The sequence below is a fragment of the Eumetopias jubatus genome, unplaced genomic scaffold (genome assembly GCF_037043125.1).
Source record: "Eumetopias jubatus isolate StellerSeaLion01/CBP00866 unplaced genomic scaffold, mEumJub1_p1.0 scaffold_1, whole genome shotgun sequence".
NCBI classification, from domain to species: domain Eukaryota; kingdom Metazoa; phylum Chordata; class Mammalia; order Carnivora; family Otariidae; genus Eumetopias; species Eumetopias jubatus.
The window spans coordinates 205,430,806-205,436,699 of NW_028274807.1; positions in this window are offsets into that span (position 1 = coordinate 205,430,806).

Sequence of the window (5,894 nt, forward strand, 5' to 3'; positions counted from 1 at the left end):
AATGATAAAACTCTTAGAAGAAAATCAAAAAGCTTTATGACGTTGGATTTGGCAAGGAGTTCCTGGATGGACACCAAAATCACAGGTAACAAAAGTAAAAGTAGACAAAGTGGACTGTGTCAAAATGTAAAACTTCTGTGCATCAAAGGACATGATAAACAGTGCAGAGGCAACCTATGAAATGGTAAAAAAAATATTCGTTGAATACATATCTGTTAAGGGACTAATATCCAGAATATATAAAGAACATCTATAACTCAACAACAGAAGCCCCCAAATAATCTAAGTAAGAAATGGACAAAGGACTTGAATTGACAGTTCTCCAAAGGTGATATGCAAATGGCCAACAAACATATGAAGATGCTCAACATCGCTCATCATCGGGGAAATGCAAATCAAAACCATAGTGAGATACCACCTCACACCCTTCAGGTGGCTACTATCAAAGTAACAAGTGCTGGCGGGGATGTGAAGAAGGTGGAACCCTTGCGCACTATTGGTGGGAATGTAAAATGGTATAGCCGCTGTGGAAAACAGTGTGGTGGTTCCTCACAAAATTAAAAATATAATTACCATAGAGTCAGCAATTCCACTTTTGGATATATATCCAAAGGAGATGAAAGCAGGAACCTGAAGAGATTTTTGCATACCTGTGTTCACAGTAGCATTATTCACAATAGCCAAGCCATGTGTCCATCGACAGATGAATGGATAACCAAAATGTGGCCTATCTACACAAAGGAATATTCAGCCTTAAAAAGGGAGGACATTCTGACACATGCCACAGTATGGGTGAAACTTGAGGACATTATGCTAGTGTAACAAAAGGATAAACAGCCTCAAAATGATAAACACTTCATGATTCCACTTATAAGAGGTCCCTAGAGGAGTCAAATTCAAAGAGACGGAGGTAGAATGGGGGGGCCAGGGCCTCGGGGAGGAGGCCTGGGGAGTCAGTGTTTAGTGGGGACACTTTCAGCTTTGCAAAATGGTAGTGATGGTTGCATAACAATGTGAATATACTTAACACCACTGAACTATATGCTTAGAAATGGTAAGATGGTAAACTTTTTGCATTTCTTACCCTTTTAAACAATGTGGGAAGGGTAATTATTCACACTCCAAGAGGAAGATAGAAAAAGTAATAGAACTCTGCCAGGATGTGTGTGTGACGAAGAGTTAACCTTGTCTAAGAGAGGTCAGGCCTTTGCTTTCGGCTCTTGGGAGGTGACCTCTAGTCCTCTGGAATGTTCTGCCTGATAGGAGTGTGTGTTCCTCTGGGGGCTTTGGCCCACAGCCTTTCAGTACTGCCTCTGGGAGAGAATGGAAGACTAAAGGTCGGCCATGTGAGCCATATGTCACTAAGCCCAAACAAAACTCTGAGCACCAAAGCTCAGGCAAGATCCCTTGCTTGGCAAGATGGGTGCGTATTGTCACACAGTGTGGTTGGGAGGAGGAATTGGCATCTGTGACTCCCCTAGGAGAGAGTAACTGGGGAGCTCCACGTTTGGACCCCTTCTGCACCCTGCCCCATGCATCTCTTTCCTGGGCTGGTTTTAACCTATCCTTTCACTATAATGAACTGTAACCATTAGCATAAGCTTCCAGTGAGTTCTGTGAGTCCTTCTAGGGAATTGTCAACCCCAACAATGGTTTTGGGAACCACTGCAGTCGGTGTCAGGAATAGGGACAGCAGGGCTGCCTCTATCCAAAGCAGTGTGGCAGTTCCTCAAAAAGCTAAACCTAGAATTACCATGTGACTCAGCCTTTCCACTCCTAGGTATGGACCTCAACTGAAAACAGAGACTCAGATACTGGAGCACATTGTTCATAGCAGGACCCAGGTGAAAATAACCCAAATGCCCATCAGTGGCTGAATGGATGAACAGAATGGGGTGCATCCAAACAATGGAAGATTTGTCATAAAAAATAAAGCATGGCTGGATACGTGCTACCACGTGGATGAACCTGGAAAACATTCTGCTGCGTAAGAGCAGCCAGACACAAAAGGCCACAGATGTGTATGATTCCATCTTAACCTTTGTATGAAATGTCCAGAATAGGTAAATTCATAGAGACGGAAAGCAGATTAGTGGTCAGGGGCTGGTCATGGTTGGGGGGATGGGGAGTGACTGCTCACAGGGACGGGATTTCCTTTGGGATAATGAAACATTTTGGAACTAGATAGAGGTGATGGTTGCACAACTCTGTAAATATACTAAAAACCACTTGTAGAGGGTCACATTGTGCCCCCCACAAGACACATTCATCCGGGGGGCGCCTGGGTGGCTCAGTCGGTTAGGCGGCTGCCTTTGGCTCGGGTCGTGATCCCAGGGTCCTGGGATTGAGCCCCACTTCGGGCTCCCTGCTCAGCGGAGAGCCTGCTTCTCCCTCTCCCTCTGTCTGCCACTCTGCCTGCTTGTGCTCTCTCTCTCTCTCTCTCTCTGTTAAATAAATAAAAAGTCTTAAAAAAAAAAAAAAGACACATTCATCCGGACTCATGATGAGACCTAATTTGGAATAAGAGTCTTTGCAGATGTAACTAACATAAGGATCTCAAAGTGAGATCACCTTGGATTGGCAGTGGGCCCTGAATCCAATAACAGGTGACTTTATACGAAAACATAAGGGGAAACAGAAGATAAAGAAGAGAAGGCCGTGAGATGACAGAGGTAGAGGCTGGAGAGACGTAGCCAAGGGCTGTAGGTGGCCTCCAGAAGCCAGGAGAGAGGCATGGGACAATTCTCCCTCGGAGCTTCCAGAAAGAATCAACCCCGCCCACACTTTGATTTTCGTTTTTCAGCCTCTGGAAGAGTAAATTTCAGTTGTTGTCAGTCTCTCATTTGTGTTAATTTGTTATGACAGCCTTGGGAAGCAATACATCACTGAATGATACAATTTATAATGGTAAGCGCACACACATAAGTGCACGCGTGTGCATACGTGGGCAAACACGTGCACACACACACTCTGCTCCTCTGCAGCCTTCCGAATCTCCTCCAATGACAGTCCAAACGTCTAGCACCCAGGGCAAACCCTGCTGCTGCCCTATATGTGGGATGTAAGAGTCTGATACTCTGCTATATATGTGTTCTTCCCTCCGCTCTTTTTCTTTCTCGGGCAGCTTTTAGATTATTCGTCTTCCTGGAGTTCCCTTCATCTTGTGGTCCCTGCTTATAATCGTGAAATTGTGCCTCCCGCCCTGTAACGTGGGCAGCACGTACTGCATGCTTCAATTAAGCCAGGGCTCCGGAGCGCCGCAAAATGAACAGATGGTACGCAAAATATGCTCTGTTGTGTTGGCAACTCAACTTTAAGGTATTTAAGGAGCAACTGTGCATTGTGACGATGAATCATGGGGAAAGATGGCCGTGATTTCTTACGCGGAAACAGGTCAAAATAATGTGTAGGCAATGGGACAACGGGTGTTGAAATTTCTAAAAAACCTGGAAAGATAAAAATGCTTGGGAGAAGCTGTGTCCAGGGTTGGGGGCTGGGGGACCCCAAGGGAGGAAGGAGGGGCTTTGGCTTGTTGTTCTTCTTGTTGCATTTTACGTTCCCATTTCAGTCCAACATTTCTTCCTCTGAGTGTATCACATTTCCCCAAGGAATCCATGCAGTGGAACTCGGGCAAGCTGACTTTTTGATTACAGCCGTTCTAGTGGGGGCCAGGTGGTATCTCTTTGTGCGTCTGATTTGCAGTTCCTTAATCATTGGAGCATCTTTTCAAGTGTGTATCGACCATTTGTCTATCTTCTCTGGAGAAATGTCTTAATTTGTGTTGCTACAACAAATAAGCCATAAACTGGGGTGGGGGGGCGCTTAAACAACAAACATTTATTACTCCCAGTTCCAGAGGCTAGGGAGGCCGAGATCGTGGTTGGGTTCTTGGTGAAGGCCCTCTTCCTGATTCACAGATAGTCTTCTTCTAGTTGTATCCTCACATAGCAGAATGGAGAGAGATCATCTCTCTGATGTCTTTTCTTATAAGGGCACTAATCACATACATGAGGCTCCACCGTTGTGACCTAACCACTTCCTAAAGGCCCCGCCTCTTCATACTGTCACATGGGGGATTTAAATTTCAACCCATGAATTTTGGGGTGGGGGAACACACACATGCAGGCCATAGCAAATCTCTCTTCAGATCTTTTGTCCACGTTTCTAAAGATTCCACATGTAAGTGAGATCGTACAGTATTTGTCTTTCTCTGTCTAACCTGGTTCACTTAGAATGATGCCCTCAGGGTCCATCCACGTTGTCACAAATGGCAGGGTTTCCTTTTTTATAGCTGAATAATATTCCATTATATATATAATATATAATAATATATACCATGATTATCTATATAGATGTGTGTGTGTGTCCACCACATTTTCTTTATCCATTCATCTGCCAATGAACACTTAGGTTGTTTCCATGTCTTGGCTATTGTAAATAATGCTGCAATGAGCATGAAGGACCAGATACCTTTTTGAGTTAGTGGTTTTGTTTCCTTTGGGTAAATACCCAGAAGTGGAATTGCTGGATCATATGGATGTTCCATTTTGAATTTTTTGAGGCACCTCCATACTGTTTCCTGGCTGTACCCATTGATATTCCCACTGTCCAAGGCTCAAAATAGCCACAGTGAAGCCCATGAATCACTGAAGTAGTATTTAGCAAAAAGATGGTTTGCAAGCTGGGAGGACTCAAACCAGAACAGGGCTGTATTTGCTGAGAAAGCAGTGACTGTTGATTCTTCATGGTGACTGGTTACAATATTACAGTTTTCCGTGGTTATATCAACCTTGGGAAACAGTTTGGCTTGTCATTTCCAGAGGCACAAGCAAATGATGCAGGTCGAGGTAGCCTTGCAAAGTAAGCTAAATTAAGCTTTGCCTCCATGGCTAAACTGGTTCTGCCTCAGGGAAACTTCAAGGCCGGTCTCTGTCCTTGATTTTAACATTACGAAGGTGCACAGAGCCTTCCCTTTCCTCCACATCCTCACCAACACTTGTTATTTCTTATCTTTTTGATTCGTGGTTTTGATTTGCATTTCCCTGATGATGAGTGACGTTGAGCATCTTTGCCTGCCTTTGTCCGCTTTTAAATTGTGTTGTCCTTTTATTATTGAGTCGTAAGAGTTCTTTATATATTCTAGATAGAAATCCTTTAGCAGGTATATGATTTGCAAATATTTTCTGCCTTCTGTGGGTTGTCTTTGACCTTCTTCCTGGTGTCGTTTGAAGCACAAAGTTTTTAAATTTGGGGAAGTCTGGTTTCCTATAGAATATGTGCTTTATACAACATGGGGCAGGTCTGGTGCATTTCACAGTAGAAATACAGGTATCTAGTGGAGGTGCTGTGGAGAGACTTCATTATATAGGTTGGAACGACACTGGCCTGAAACAGCCACAGAGCAGGGCTGCGTGGCCACGTCTGTCTGTCCCGAGACAGACTTTAAGTGTCCTCCGACCGTCAAAGGGCCACCTCCTCTGAATATGTGGGGAAAGAAACACTTTAGCTGTCACATTTTCCAGTTCCAGTGTGGTGGAGTGGGTGCTGCTCTAGGCTCTGGGCTCCCTCAGGAGTCCCCAGTGAGCTGTCCTCAAGGTATGAACACTGGGGACAGTCAGGACAAGTCACACGCAGGAATCAAAGACCCTCAAGCACCACCTGGAGTCTGTGAGTCCGTTCGGATTCCTCCGTTGCCTCCTATCGTGAATACAGAGCTCCAGCTTGGGCTTCCGAGATGCTGACCCAAAAGCAAAGCCTGCCGCCTATACCAGAGGCTGGGGGTGTTTCTGGCGGGGGGGGGGCAGTACTGAGGGGGGCAGCACTCTGCTCTGTGCACAGCCCCTGTTCATTTCAGGCTGTGGTTCTCAACCAGAACGGTTCTCCGCCCTACCCCA